General features: G+C 43.5%; 1 protein-coding gene across 1 annotated transcript in view; it reads left to right on the top strand.

The window, feature by feature from the left end:
* Positions 1–593: 593 nt before the first annotated feature.
* Positions 594–16,136, top strand: part of LOC124594918 (estradiol 17-beta-dehydrogenase 2-like) — a 128,186-nt gene continuing 112,643 nt past the window's right edge. Inside the window, exon 1 of the mRNA XM_047133410.1 lies at positions 594–671. The gene's annotated coding sequence lies outside the window, so the exon portion shown is untranslated. The remainder of the gene's footprint in view (positions 672–16,136) is intronic.

Here is a 16,136-nt window from a genome sequence, read left to right as displayed (position 1 = left end):
CCATAGTCTACTTTTCCGTCAACTGCGATCTTTACTCCATCCGCATAAAACATCTTCGACGCGGGAATACGGTGCTAAACAACACGTTCATTTAAACGGTTAATTTCAAGGCATAGTATGGAACAGCAGTAAAAATGTTCAAATGTGTGTGAAATCTTATGGGACTTAACTGCTAAGGTCATCAGTCCCTAAGATTACACACTATTTAAGCTAAATTATCCTAAGGACAAACACACACACCCATGCCCGAGAGAGGACTCGAACCTCCGCCGGGATCAGACGCACAGTCCATGATTGCAGCGCCCTAGACCGCTCGGCTAATCCCGCGCGGTGCAGCAGTAGCTTTCCATCTCGTGTAGTGGCCGTTCATTCTCCGGAAAGTGCTAATGAGTGACGTGCAACTATTATCAAAACATACAGTCGGTGAGATGTGGGAACTAAAGTCTATCTGCATGACTACGCAATCCGGGACTGATAACCTCAGAGGTTAAGTCGCATAGTGGTCAGAGCCATTTGAACTACGCAATCCGGTTTTACGTGTTGTGAAAGAGGGAGCGGCACTATGGACTTTAGTGCATCGTCTGACTTCGGCCGGTTAACAGCAGGACACATTACACAAACGCAGTGGCCGGGAATCCGCTGTGTCCCAGGATTTTCTCAGCTAATCGAAGGTAAGTAAAACGCTTATTTCGATACAGCATCTAATTAAAAACTTTGCTAGCAAGTCACAAGGGACATGCACAGATTTATGAGCCTGCCACGCAGCAAGGTGGTACAATTGTCAAGGCAAGGGGATCATGATCACAAAGGCATACTAAATTCCCATCTGATCCTCTTCACCTACGTTTTACTAGGTTTACTCAAATAAAAAGTGGCAAATGCGGTTATGATTCGTGAAAGAAAAACGCATTCGATTTTCTCGTTCTTGATGAGGGGACGCTAAGCCCTTACGTAACTTCCTTTACTTTCTTTCTTTTACTGAGTTCTGGGAGTGATATGAGGGTACTCCAGGTCGCCTTTAGCATTCTTTGCAAGCGTTCAGTCACCAAAGTGAAAATTATCCAATAGTTCACTTAATTGAACAGTTTGATTTGTGATGACGACGGCACGGTATGTGTCGTGCTTTGGACTGAGAGATGTAATTATACTACTACATAGTGGGATAGTGACCAGAAACTTTGGCAGATAGTACTCTTAGACACAGGGGAGGAATACATATGGATAAAAGCCAAGACCAGTTTATACTGTCGAATGCTTTTTCCAGATCGATAAAGCCTATGAATGTGTCAAGATTTTTTCTTAGTCTCGCTTCCATTATCAACCACAGCGTCAAAATTGCCTTTTTGGTGCCTTTTCCTTTCCTAAAGGCAATCTGATCGTCATCTAACACATCCACAATTTTCTTTTCCATTCTTCTGCATATTATCCTTGTCAGCACCTTCGATGCTTGAGTGTTAAGCTAACTGTGCGGCCATTCTCGAAATTGTTGGCCGTTGCGATCTCTGGAATTGTGTGGATGATGTATTCCCAAAGTCCAATGGTATATCTGCAGCCTCATATATTCCACACACCAACATTAATAGTCGTCTTGCAGAAACTTCCCCCAATGATTTTACACATTCCGACTGAATAATATCTATCCCTTCCATCTTACTTGATCTTAATTCGTCCGAAGCTGTTTCAAATTCTGACTCTAACACTGGATTCCCCTCCTCTTCCCTATCGACTCTGTTTCCTTCTTATATCACGCATCACGCTATCTGACAATTTCCTCTCCCTCTCGTAGAGAGTTTGAATTTATTCTTTCCATCTATCCGCTCTCTGCTTTGCATTTAACAGTGGAATTTCCGCAGCACTCTTAATGTTACCGACCTTGCTTTTAATATCATCGAAGTGTGTTTTGAATTTACTATATCCTAAATCAGTTCTTCCGACAACCTTTGGTTTTTTGATTTCTGCACATTTTTCATGCAGTCATTTCGCCTAGCTTCCCTGTACTTCGTATTTATTTCATTCCTAAGTCCTTGTGTTTCTGTATTCCTGAATTTCCATGAAAATTTTTTACTTCATTCTTTCACTGATCATGTCAAGTATATCTTTCGTTACCCATGGTTTCATCCTTGTTACATATGTCGTAACTATGTTTTTCTTTCCAACTTCCGTGACTGCCCTTTTTAGAGACTTCCAATATTCTTCAACCGAACTATCTACTGAGCTGATAATTATTGTAGTATCTATAGCCTCAGAGGACTTCAAGCGTATCTCTTCATTCCTAAGTACATCCGTATCCCACTTTTTTGCACATTGATTCTTCCTCACTAGTCTCAAACTTCAGACTACTCTTCATCATTACTAAACTGTGATATAAGTCTTTATCTGCTCTTGGGTATGCTCTACAGACCACTATATGATTATGGAATCTCTTCCTGCCCATGATGTAATTTAGCTCGAATCTTCCTGTATCTCCTGGCCGTTTCCAAGTATTCCTCCTCCTCTTGTGAATCGTGAGCAGAGTATTCGCTACTACGAAATGAAATGTATTGCAGAACTCAATCAATCTTTCTCCTTTCTCACTGCTGCTACCAAGATCAGATTCTCCTATAACTCTTACTTCTACTCCTACCCCTACAACCCCATTCCAGGCTCCAATGACTAATAGATTTTCGTCTCCTTTTATGTACCGAATTATCCATTCAATAGTCTTGTATGCTCTCTCTATTTCTTCCCCTTTAGCTTGTGACGTCGGCATGTATACCTGAACTACTGTAGTCGGTGTTGGTTTCCTGTAGATTCTGATGAGAACAACATTATCACTGAACTGTTCACAATAACTCACTCTCTACCCTACATTCCTATTCATAACGAAACCTACCCCCGCTATACCATTTTCTGCTGCTGTTGCTATTGCCCTGTACTCGCCTGACCAGAAATCACTGTCTTCTTTCCGTTTCACTAATCCCACTACGTTCGGACTGAGCTGCAACGTTTACTTTTCAGGTTTTCGAGCTTCCCTACCACGTTTAAACTTTTGACATTCCCCTCCCGGAGAGCCGAAGTGGGGACTAGTCCGGAATCCTTTGCCTAAGGAGAAATCATCATAACACTTTTCAGTTACAAACCACATGTCCCGTGGGTACACATTACGTTTGCTTAATGCAGTGCTTTCCATTTGCCTTCTGCGTCCTCATGTCGTTGATCATTGTTGATTCTTCCGCTTTTGTAGGGGCAGTTTCTCGCCCCACATGTAAGATTATGCCCTGAGCCTCTGTCCCCTCCTCCAACCTCCTTAACCTAATTGACATGATCATTGGGAGACTGAGGATAAATTCTTACGCAGGATTTCGTCTGCCGCCATTGCTGATGATTTTTATTCAAAATTTAACCACTGTCGAGATTCGAACCCAGGACCCAAATCGTTTTGGGAACTAGTCATAGATGCCACCCCTCGACCTCGGGGTATAATGTAATGGCGTGTCCTGTAAGGTTGTATCGCGGTGTGTAGTACTGGATTTACCCTTTTACTTACACCATATACACTAAAGCTATACTTTCTCGGGACCCTGTGGCAAGGCCACGAAGTTAAAATGGAATGTACCACATCAACATTAATCCATGAATAAAAGGCACTAAGGGTTAAAACCTAGACAGTAACTGCATATTGAATCATATGCAGGATGACTCACACCGGAACACTTGTTGGTCAGTACGTAATATCAAATAACGTGCAATCGCTCATTAAATCAGAAATTAATTACAAGTAATTCGTTCCTAGAGACACACTAAAAATAACGATGTTAAAACACATGCCTACAAATGGGGTTAAAGCTATAGTACACTGCCTAGTATATTTCTTAGAGTCCCTGGCATTTTCCTAATATGAACGTTAAGTGACATTTCGATCCACTGTACACCATCACAAAGCACGATGAACATAATTAAATACTGAGTTACTTACCGTAACTATTCTATCGCTCTGAAGTAGCCTCCGCGTGGGATACTATGCCCTAGAATCGAATACTTGTCCTGTTGTATTCTAGGTACAGAATCTAAGTGAGCAATACAATTTCTGCCTCGCCAGAGGTACATCTAGAAGCAGACTGATATTTTAAGCATTTCAGAAGGTGTCACGTCCACCGACCTGTAACCGCTCAGCTTTCAAGTTCAGCCAGTCGGCGTTAATGAGAATGCCCACCACCAGACAAGCAAACTCCTCTCATTACGCGCTGTTCAGTTCAGATTATTTTTTCTTCCTAAGAATGTAAACGATTCGCTATCTACTGAGACAGACCCTGGCCGGTTCATTTCATTAATAGGTCGCTCACCAAGCGTATTGTTTATACACTACTGGCCATTAAAATTGCTACACCAAGAAGAAATGCAGATGATAAACGGGTATTCATTGGACAAATATATTATACCAGAACTGACATGTGATTACATTTTCACGCAATTTGGGTACATAGATCCCGAAAAATCAGTACCCAGAACAACCACCTCTGGCCGTAATAATGGCCTTGATACGCCTGGGCATTGAGTCAAACAGAGCTTGGATGACGTGTACAGGTACAGCTGCCCATGTAACTTCAACACGGTACCACAGTTCATCAAGAGTAGTGACTGGTGTATGTGATGAGCCAGTTGCTCGGCCACGATTGACCAATTGGTGAGAGATCTGGAGAATGTGCTGACCAGGGCAGCAGTCGAACATTTTCTGTACCCAGAAAGGCCCGTACAGGACCTGCAACATGCGGTCGTGCATTATCCTGCTGAAATGTAGGGTTTCGCAGGGATCGAATGAAGGGTACAGCCACGGGTCGTAACACATCTGAAATGTAACGTCCACTGTTCGAAGTGCCGTCAATGCGTACAAGAGGTGACCGTGACGTGTAACCAATGGCACCCCACACCATCACGCCGGGTGATACGCCAGTATGGCGATGACGAATACACGCTCCTAATGTGCGTTCGCCGCGATGTCGCCAAACACGAATGCGACCATCATGATGCTGTAAACAGAACCGGAATTCATCCGAAAAAATGACGTTTTGCCATTCGTGCACCCAGGCTCGTCTTTGAGTACACCATCGCAGGCGCTCCTGTCTGTGATGCAGCGTCAAGGGTAACTGCAGCCATGGTCTCAGAGCTGATAGTCCATGCTGCTGCAAACGTCGTCGAGCTGTTCGTGCAGATGGTTGTTGTCTTGCAAACGTCCCCATCTGTTGACTCAGGGATCGAGACGTGGCTGCACGATCCGTTACATCCATGCGGATAAGATGCCCGTCATATCGACCGCTAGTGATACGAGGCCGTTGGGATGCAGCACGGCGTTCCATATTACCCTCCTGAACCCACCGATTCCATATTTTGCTAACAGTCATTGGATCTCGACCAACGCGAGCAGCAATGTCGCGATACGATAAACCGCAATCGCGATACGCTACAATATGACCTTTATCAAAGTCGGGAACGTGATGGTACGCATTTCTCCTCCTTACACGAGGCATCACAGTAACGCTTCACCAGGCAACGCCGGTCAACTGCTGTTTGTGGTTCCCGGCGGAGGTTCGAGTCCTCCCTCGGGCATGGGTATGTGTGTTTGTCCCTAGGATAATTCAGGTTAAGTAGTGTGTAAGCTTAAGGACTGATGACCTTAGCAGTTAAGTCCCATAAGATTTCATACACTTTCTTTTGTGTGTGTGTGTGTGTCCGCATGAGAAATCGGTTGGAAACTTTCCTCATGTCAGCACGTTGTAGGTGTCACCACCGGCGCCAACCTTGTGTGAATGCTCTGAAAAGCTAATCATTTGCATATCACAGCATCTTATTCCTGTCGGTTTAATTTCGCGTCTGTAGCACGTCATCTTCGTGGTATAGCAACTTTAATGGCCAGTAGTGTATGTACCTAAATGGTGGTTTCGCACCAAGGTTTTTTTTCCACGTCGTTCCCTGTTAGTACAAAACTCGGTATTCCCACGAAAAAACATGGTTGGAGCGCAGGATATGCTGCCCTGGAATTGAGAAATCGTCTTATCGTCCCCGCTGGAGCAAGTCCTGAACAGTTTACCACTTTGATCTGGTCGCCGCTGTTCAACGTCAAAGAAATCGCAGCTGACAGGCTTGAACAAAACGTTATAGTTACGTGTATTTATTTTACTTTCCGGTCTCACGTTGCGTTCTCGCTTTCGGCCTTTGGTCAGTTGCGACAACAGATGGGAGTAGCATGGAACATTACACAGTAAGGTCAAATCCGCGCCTCTGTTGCCCTTCAATATCACTGAAACAGGTTCCCATGTATCATAGCTAGTTGAGGCAAGGTTTTGAGACATTTAGGCCACTCATTTCATACAGTCATGCCTCTGCGATTATGACGACGTACAGCGTACATTATATCATGTGAACCTAAAACTCACCGACAAAATTTCTGCGGTTGTACAGGGATATTTATTGAGTGTTTTGATATAAGGCAGCTGCGATCTTCGATGGTTCGTTACAGAGTAGTAGTACTAGTAGTAGTAGTAGTAGTAGCAATAGTAGTAGTAGTAGTTGATTACTATAAGTTGAACAAGATGAAATATTTAATTTTGAAAAATCCATTGCCCCAGGAGCCTCATGTATTTTAATTTGCCATTGTAACTGAGTACAACGTGTCACTTGATCCACTACGAGAGCACAGCTAACTACACACTTTGCTGCGGTTCTGTCGAATAAAACTCTCTCATTGCTGACTGTAGAGAGACGATGCTATCTTCGGCGATGACTGCTGAATAGGCTGAGCGGCACACCCCTCTGATCTAAAGAAGCATCCTTCAGAGGTAAAATGATAATTAAATCAAGACCTTAAGCTGTCGACAGGCGTTGATATACATCAACGGGGATAGTTGAAAATGTGCGCCCCGACCGGGACTCCAACCCGGGATCTCCCGCTTACATGGCAGATGCTCTATCCATCTGAGCCACGGAGGGCACAGAGGATAGTGCGACTGGAGGGCTTTATCCCTTGCACGCTCCCCATAATACCCACATTCCCAACTTAATGTCCACACACTACATTCGTAGAGCCCCTGCCAATTACACTCATTACTCGCGGGAGATAATTTTATCGAGTTACGTACTTCGAATTTATTATCTCGAGTACAACTTTATGAGCTGCCGCTCGCGCTAAAACATTATCTGTCGTCGTGGGGACTTGCAGACTAATTCAGACGTGTGGCACTGTTTTCGCCAGAACTACAAATTTGCGATCGTGACTGCTAAAAGTGTACGGCCTGTAAAGGTGAGCGTATGGCACGTTAGGATCGTTCACATATGAAATTCGATTTACACAGCAGCGATTATCCCGACCACCCTATAGACATCTGCAGCTACATCTGCATGATTATTCAGCAATTCACAATTAAGTGCCCGGCAGACGATTCATTGAACCACCTTTAATCTACTTTTCTGCCATTCCACTCTCCAACAACGGCCTGGACAAACGAAAAATTAAATCTTTCCGTGCGAGTTCTGACTTCTCTTATTTTATTTTGATGAACATTACTCCCTTCTCTCTGTTGGCGCCAACGGAATAGTAGCACATTCTGAGGAGAAAGCTACTGATTGAAATTTCATAGGAGTGTCCCGCTGCAGCGTAAAACGCCTTTGTTTTTATTATTGTCATCTCAGTTCGCGTATCATATCCGTGGCACTCTCTCCCCTATTTTGCGTTATAATATAAAACAAGCTGCCCTCTTTTGAACTCTTTCCATATCCTCCGTCAGTCATTACTGATAAAGATCCCACACCACCCAGCAATATTCCAGAAGAGGGCGGACAAGTGTAGTGTAAGCAGTACTTGTTACATTTTCTAAGTGTTCTGCCAATAACTCACTGTCTTTGGATTGCTACTTCGAATTTATTATCTCGAGTGCAGCTTTATGTGATCGCTACAGTTCAAGTTATTCATAAGTGTAATACCTGACTATGTAGATGAATTTAAAGCCTTTAGATTTGTGTGATTTATTATGTAACTGAAATTTAGCGGATTCCTTTTAGTGCACATGTGGATGACTTGACGCACTTCATGATTCGGGATCAGTTGCCACTTTTTGCACCATACAGATATCTTGTCTAAATCATTTTGCAATTCGTTTTGATCATCTGAGGACTTTACAAGACGATAAATGACAATATCATCTGCAAACACTCTAAGAGGACTGCTCAGTTTATATCTTAAATTGTTTATGTAGATCGGGAACAACAGTGGGCTTATAACACCTCCTTCGGCAACGCCAAATATTACTTCTGTTTTGCTCGATCACTTTCCATCAGTTATTACGAACTGCGGCCTTTCCGACAGGAAATCACGAATCCAGAAACACAACTGAGACGATACTCTATCACCACGCAGTTTAATTAGAAGTCACTAGTGAGGAATGGCATCAAAAGCCTTCTGGAAATCAAAAAATATGGAGACGATTTGACGTCCCTTGTCGATAACATTTGTTACTTCATGAAAATACTTCACACGAACGATGTTCTCTGTATCCGTGTTGGCTGTTTGTGAATAAATCTGCAAATTGGTGCTAGCGATATGGGTCTGTAATCTAGCGGATTACTACTATTTCCTTTCCTGAGTATCGGTGAGACTTATACAAATGTCCAGTCTGTAGCTACGAGCCGGCCGGAGTGGCCGAGCGGTTCTAGGCGCTACAGTCTGGAACCGCGCGACCGCTACAGTCGCGGGTTCGAATCCTGTCTCGGGCATGGATGTGTGTGTTGTCCTTAGGTTAGTTCGGTTTAAGTAGTTCTAAGTTATAGGGGACTGATGACCTCAGATGTTAAGTCCCGTAGCGCTCAGAGCCATTTGAACCATTTTTTGTAGCTACGAACCTTTCAGCGAGCGATCGGTTGTGTATGGTTGGTAAATGCACTATGTGATAAAAAGTATCCGGACACACCCAAAAACATACGTTTTTCATATTAGGTGCATCGTGCTGCCACCTACTGCCAGGTACTCCATATTAGCGATGCGGAACTCACGGACTTCGAAAGAGGTCAGGTGACTGGGGGTCACTTGTGTCATACGTCTGTACGCGAGATTTCCACACTCCTAAACATCCCTAGGTCCACTCTTTCCGATGTGATAGTGAAGTGGAAACGTGAAGGGACACACGCTGCAGTCATGGACTGGCCAACACCAACTGCCGCGCGGGATTAGCCGAGCGGTCTGAGGCGCTGCAGACATGGACTGTGCGGCTGATCCCGGCGGAGGTTCGAGTCCTCCCTCAGGCATGTGTGTGTGTGTGTGTTTGTCCTTAGGATAATTTAGGTTAAGTAGTGTGTAAGCTTAGGGACTGATGACCTTAGCAGTTAAGTCCATAAGCTTTTACATACATATGAACATTTTTTTGTGAAGGGACACGTACGGCACAAAAGCGTACAGGCCGACCTCGTTTGTTGACTGACAGAGACCGCCGACAGTTGTAGAGGGTCGTCATGTGTATTAGGCAGACATCTCTCCAGACCATCACAAAGGAATTCCAAACTGCATCAGGATCCACTGCAGGCACTATGACAGTTAGGCGGGAGGTGAAAAAACTTGTTCATGGTCGAGCGGCTGCTGATAAGCCACACATCACGCCGTAAATGCCAAACTTAAATGCCTAGCTTGGTGTAAGGAGCGTAAAAGTTGGACGATTGAACAGTGGAAAAACGTTGTGTGGAGTGACGAATCACGGTACACAATGTGGCGATCCGATGGCAGTGTGTTGGTATGGCGAATGCTCGGTGAACGTCATCTGCCAGCGTGTGTAATGGCAACAGTAAAATTCGGTGGCGGTGGTGTTATGGTGTGGTCGTGTTTTTCATGGAGCGGGCTTGCACGCCTTTTTGTTTAGCGTGGCACTATCACAGCGCATGCCTACACTGATGTTTTAAACACCTTCTTGCTTCCCACTGTTAAAGAGCAATTCGGGGATGACGATTGCATCTTTCAACACGACCGAGCACTTGTTCGTAATGCACGACCTAATGGTGGAGTGGTTACACGAGAATAAAATCCCTGTAATGGACTAGCCTGCACAGAGTCCTGACCTGAATCCTATAGAACACCTCTGGGATGTCTTTGGGATGTTTTGGTACGCCTACTTCGTGCCAGGCCTGACCGACCGACATCGATACCTCTAGTCAGTGCAGCACTCCGTGAAGAATGAGCTGCCACTCCACAAAAAACTTTCCAGCACATAATTGAACGTATGCGTGCGAGAATGGAAACTGTCATCAAGGCTAAGGGTAGGCCAAAACCATATTGAATTCTAGCATTACCGATGGAGGGCGTCACAGACTTGTAAGTCATTTTCAGCCAGGTGTTGGGATACTTTTGGTCACATAGCGTATGGAGTTACTGTATCCGCATGGTCTGAGAGGAACCTGACTGGTGTCCAATCTGGGCCGGAGGCCTTGTCTTTATTAAGTGATTTAAGCTGCTTTGCTACACCGAGGGTATCTACCACTAAGTTACTCATCTTGGTAGTTTATCTAAGTATGAAATATTTACTTCTTGTTCTTTGATGAAGGAATTTCAGAAACCTTTGTTTAGTAACTCTGTTTCAGTGGCACTGTTGTCAGTAACGTCATAATTGTTATCGCGCAGTGAAGCTATTGATTGTGTCTTTGCGCTGGTGTGCTTTGCGTACATCAATTTCTTTTGATTTTGTGCCGGGTTTCGAAACAGAGTATAGTTGTGGAAAGTATTAAAAGCATCTCGCACTGAAGTTCGCGCTACGTTTTGAGCTTCTGGGAAACATCACCGATCTCGGGGACTTTGGTTCTTTAAAATTTGACATGCTTTTTTTCATTGCTTCTTCTATAGTGTTATGACGTGGGGATTCAGAACCATCTCTTATTAATTTGCTTGGAACGTATCTCTCAAATGCCGTCGATACTATTTCTTTGAATTTAAACTTAATTTGGTCTACGCTTACACAGTCAGATTGGGAGTAATAGAAGCCGTCTCTTATGAAGGTGTCAGGCGAATTTTTATCTGCTTTTTTAAATAGATGTATTTTGCGATTATTTGTGGTGGGTTTGGATGTTAACGTATTCAGTCCAGCCACAACAACCATGTAGTCACAAATCCCTGTGTTTGTCATGATGCTCCTTATTTGGTCAGGATTATTTGCTACTAAGAGGTCAAGTATTCTTTCGCAACCATTTACACTTCGAGTGGGCTCCTGAACTAGTTGTTCAAAATAATTTTCCAGGAAGGCATTGAGTACGATTTCGGACGATGTTCTATGCCTACCACAGACTTTAAACATGTACTTTCAACAACGTATGGTGGGCAGATTGTAGTCACCACCAACTATAATTATATGAGTGGGATATCTATTTGAAATGACACTCAAGTTTTCTTTGAACTGTTCAGAAACTGTGTCATCTGAGTAAGGGGATCGGTAAAAGTAACCAATTATTAGTTTATTCAGATTGTCAAGTATAACCTCTACGAATACTAACTCACAGGAACTACACAATTTCACTACAAGGTAAACTGCTTCTGACAGCAATGAACACTCTACAACCAACTGTATTTAATTTACATTTTCTTAACATGGTTAGGTCCTTTGTAAAAAATTCGGCTGAACTTATCTCCGGCTTTACCCAGATTTCCGTACCTATAACGATTTGCGATTCAGTGCTTTCTATTAGCGATTAGAACTCTGGTTCTTTTCCAACACAGCTACGACAGTTTACAATTACAATATTGATTGTTCTTATGTCTTTCTGTGAGCACAGAAATGCAAAGGAGGATAATATTATTTCATGCTGGAGCCTATGCTAATCAAATATCCACGGCAACTGCATTGCTAATGCATCCATAATAATTCCGTCATCAGTATCAACAAACTGCCGCTGACTTCGCGATGCATCGTCTTTAAGCAGTTAAGCTTCAACACCAAGTGCTTTTCCCCTACAAAGACTCAACGTATTTCAAACTATTTTAATTATAATTTCTTTCATCTTTTTGTAACTAAGTTTTCTCAGTATTTACTTTCCTGAAAATAAAGGAAATTTTCGTAAAATGTTGAGCCCATCCATAACAGTTATTACTACTTTTTGTTTTCTCTAGCTTATTCATTTGTTCTATTGTAGCTGTATTCTATGTGCTTTTGCGTATTCTTTTTGAGGGTGTATTTTTTATATATGTGGATATTGTACTTTTTTAGGGTCATCAGTCTTCTGACTGATTTCATGCGACTTCCTTTCCTATGAGAACGTCTTCATCTCAGAGCAGCACTTGTAACCTAAGTCCTCAGTTACTTGATGTATGTATTCTAATCTCTGTCTTCCTCTACAGTTTTTGCCCTCTACAGCTCCCTCTAGCACCATCGAAGTCATTGCCTGATGTCTTAACAGATGTCCTATCATCCTGGCCCTTTTCGTTGTCAGTGGTTTCCACATTCTGCGCAGAACCTCTTCATTTCTTACCTTATCAGTCCACCAAATTTTCAACATTTGGCTATAGCATCACATATAAAATGCTTCGATTCTCTTCTGTTCTGGTTTTCCCATATTCCATGTTTCACCACCACACAATGCTGTACTCCAGACGTACATTCGCAAAAATTTCTTCCTCAAATTAATGCCTATGTTTGATTCTAGTAGACTTCTCTTGGCAGGAATGCGCTTTTTGATGGTGTTAATCTGCTTTTGATGTCCTCCTTGCCCTGTCCATCACTGGTTATTTTTCTGCCTAGGTAGCAAAATTCCTTAACGTCATCTACTTCGTGACCAACAATTCTGTTGCTTAGCTTCTCGCTGTTATCATTTCTGCTACTTCTCATTACTTCCGTCTTTCTTCGATTTACTCTCAGTACATATTCTGTACCCATTAGATAGTTCATTCTATTCAGCAGATAATGTAATTCTTCTTTACTTTCACCCAAGACAGCAATGTGTTCATCAGCGTCTCGTATCATTGATATCCTTTCACCTTGAATTTTTATTCCACTGACAAACCTTTCTTTTATTTCCATCATTGCTTCTTCGATGCACAGCTTAAAGTGTAGGGAAGAAAGAGTACATCCCTGTTTTACATCATTATAATCCGAGCTCTTCGTTCTTGGTCGTCCACTCTTATTATTTCTTCTTGGCTCTAGTACATATTGTATACTACCAGTCTCTTCCTATTGCTTACCCCTATTTTTCTTCTAATTTCGAACATTTTGCACCATTTTACATTGTTGAAAGCTTTCTCCAGATCTACAAATCCTGTGAATGTGTCTTGATTTTTCTTTAGTCTTGCTGCCATTATCAACCGCAACGTCAGAATTGCCTCTCTCATGCCTTTACCTTTTCTAATGCGAAACTGGACATCATCTAGCAGATCCCCAATTTTCTTTTAAATTCGTCTGTATTCTCGTCACCAACTTGGATGCATGAGGTGTTACATTGATTGTGCGATAATTCACACACTTGTCAGCTGTTGCAGTCTTCGCAGTTGTGTGGATGATATTTTACCGACAGTCAGACGGTATGTCCTCAAACTCATACATTCTATACACTAACGTGAATAGTCGTTTTGTTGTCACTTACCCCAAATGATTTTAGATATCCCGATTGAACGTTATCTGTTTCTTCTTCCTTATTTAAGGTTGAGAGAAGTCACAGACCTCCATTGAATAAAATTTGTGGAGTTCGTTTACACAGAGGAAAGGAGAGACGTGACGTCATACGCATATGCTTAAAATAATAGAATATTGTACACATGGACAGAGGCTGTAGTTTCTTGATGTAACGGCTAGAAATAAGTGATGGACCGCTAATGCAGAGCCATGGTGACAAGACTAAACTGTCATGCTGCCACTGACTCTGTGTGCATGAGAAACCGGTGACGTTTTCTTATTTGGATCCCAAATCCTTTGGTATTCTCTCGCAATACATGCGAGTTGCACGTCATATATGTTTGAAATCGTAAAATATTTAGATGCAGTGTAAAGTGCATAAACGAAAAGCGACGTACATGGATCACGTATTGATTGGTTCAAATGGCTCTGAGCACTATGTGACTTAACTTCTGAGGTCATCAGTCGCCTACAACTTAGAACTAATTAAAATTAACTAACCTAAGGACATCACACACATCCATGCCCGAGGCAGGATTCGAACCTGCTACCGTAGCGGTCGCTCGGCTCCAGGCTGTAGCGCCTAGAACCGCACGGCCACTCAGGCCGGCGATCACGTATTAACACTACAGTAGATGAAATTACGAGAAGCTTGCTTATAGAGGATAAAAGGCCTCTGTGCACATCACGTGTAGCATACATTTTATTTACATGTCTTAGATTAGTTAATAATACACACATCAATAAAAGTTTTGCATCACCCCGGTTCCCAGAACTGCTGAAGATAGATGTTGGCTGTGGATATTGTATCACAGACACAGTCCCTTTGCTGTTCAGGGATGTCACTATACCCGGCCAAAGATGTAAACAACTATGCTTGAGCAGCGGTTATTAGACGAAGAGGGTCCGACAGCTGATCTGTTCCAGTCTTTCCACCAGGAACGAGGTACACGGCTCGTGTTGTCTGTAGTTCAACCTTGCCTAGACGGTTAGTGCCGCGTTTCGATTGCGTCCGCATTGTTACTTTGTGCCAGGAAGGGCTCTCAAAAAGGGAAATGTCCAGGCGTCTCGGAGTAAACCAAAGCGATGTTGTTCGCACATGCAGGAGATACAGAGAGACAGGAACTGTCGATCACATGCCTCGCTCAGGCCGTCCGAGGGCTACTCTTGCAGTGGGTGACCACTACCTACGGATTATGGCTCGGAGGAACCCTGATAGCAACGCCACCATGTTGAATAATGCTTTTTCTGCAGCCACTGGACGTCGTGTTGCCACTCAAACTGTGTTCAATAGGCTGCATGATGCGCAACTTCACTCCCGACGTCCATGGCGAGGTCCGTCTTTGCAACCACGACACCATGCAGCGTGGTACAGATGGGCCCAACAACATGCCGAACGCCTTAGACACGCTGTCCAGCGAGTGCAAGGTGGACGTTACCTTATGTGGGGCCGACGTACGCCGCTGGTGGTCACGGAAGGTGCTGTATCGGCTGTATAATACGAGAATACCACACTCCGACCAATAGTGCAACCATATCGGCAGCATATTGGCGAGGCATTCATTCGTCTTCATGGAAGACAATTCGCGCCCCCATCGTGGACATCTTGCGAGTGACTTCCTTCAGAATAACGATACCGCTCGATTAGACTGACCAGCATGTTCTCCAGACATGAACCCCATTGAACATGCCTGGGATAGATTGAAAAGGGCTGTTTATGTATGACGTGACCCACCAACCACTCTGAGGGATCTACGCCGAATCGCCGTTGAGGAGTGGGACAGTCTGGACCAATAGTGCCTTAAAGAACTTGTGGATAGTATGCCATGACGAAGACAGGCATGCATCAATGCAAGAGGACGTGCCTAGGTATTAGAGGTACCTGTGTGTACTGCAATCTGGACCAACAACTCTGAAAGGTCTCGCTGTCTGGTGGTACAACATGCAATGTGTGGTTTTCATGAGCAATAAAAAGGGCGGTAATGATGTTTATGTTTATCTCTATTCCAATTTTCTGTACAGGTGCCTGAACTCTCGGTGATGCAAAACTTTTTCTGATGTGTGCATAACCCTGGGTACGGTGTGTGTCGGCGATGAGGTGTGTGGAGTGCTGTGGCCTGTTGTGGGGCTGTGAAATACTGAGGGCTATGGCGGGACCAAGCTACTACCACGTTTCTACACAGAAACAAAGCCTTGCAATATCCTCATATACTTTCTGTATCTCTTCATCTTCAGCTTGCGACGTCAGCATGTATACCTGAACTATCGTCGTCGGTGTTGACTTGCTGTCGATTCTAACAAGAACAACCCTATCACTGAACTGTTGACTGTAACACACTCTCTGCCCTACCTTCCTATTCATAACGAATCCTACTCCCGTTATACCAATTTTTGCTGCTGTTGATATTACCCTATACTCAACTAACCAAAAATCGTTGTCTTTTTTCCATTTCACTTCGCTGACCTCTACTATATCTAGATTAAGCCTTTGCGTTTCCCTTTCCAGATCTTTTAGTTTCCCTACCACATTCAAGC

The sequence above is a fragment of the Schistocerca americana genome, chromosome 1 (genome assembly GCF_021461395.2).
Source record: "Schistocerca americana isolate TAMUIC-IGC-003095 chromosome 1, iqSchAmer2.1, whole genome shotgun sequence".
Taxonomy (NCBI): domain Eukaryota; kingdom Metazoa; phylum Arthropoda; class Insecta; order Orthoptera; family Acrididae; genus Schistocerca; species Schistocerca americana.
This window is presented reverse-complemented; position numbering and strand designations above follow the sequence as displayed.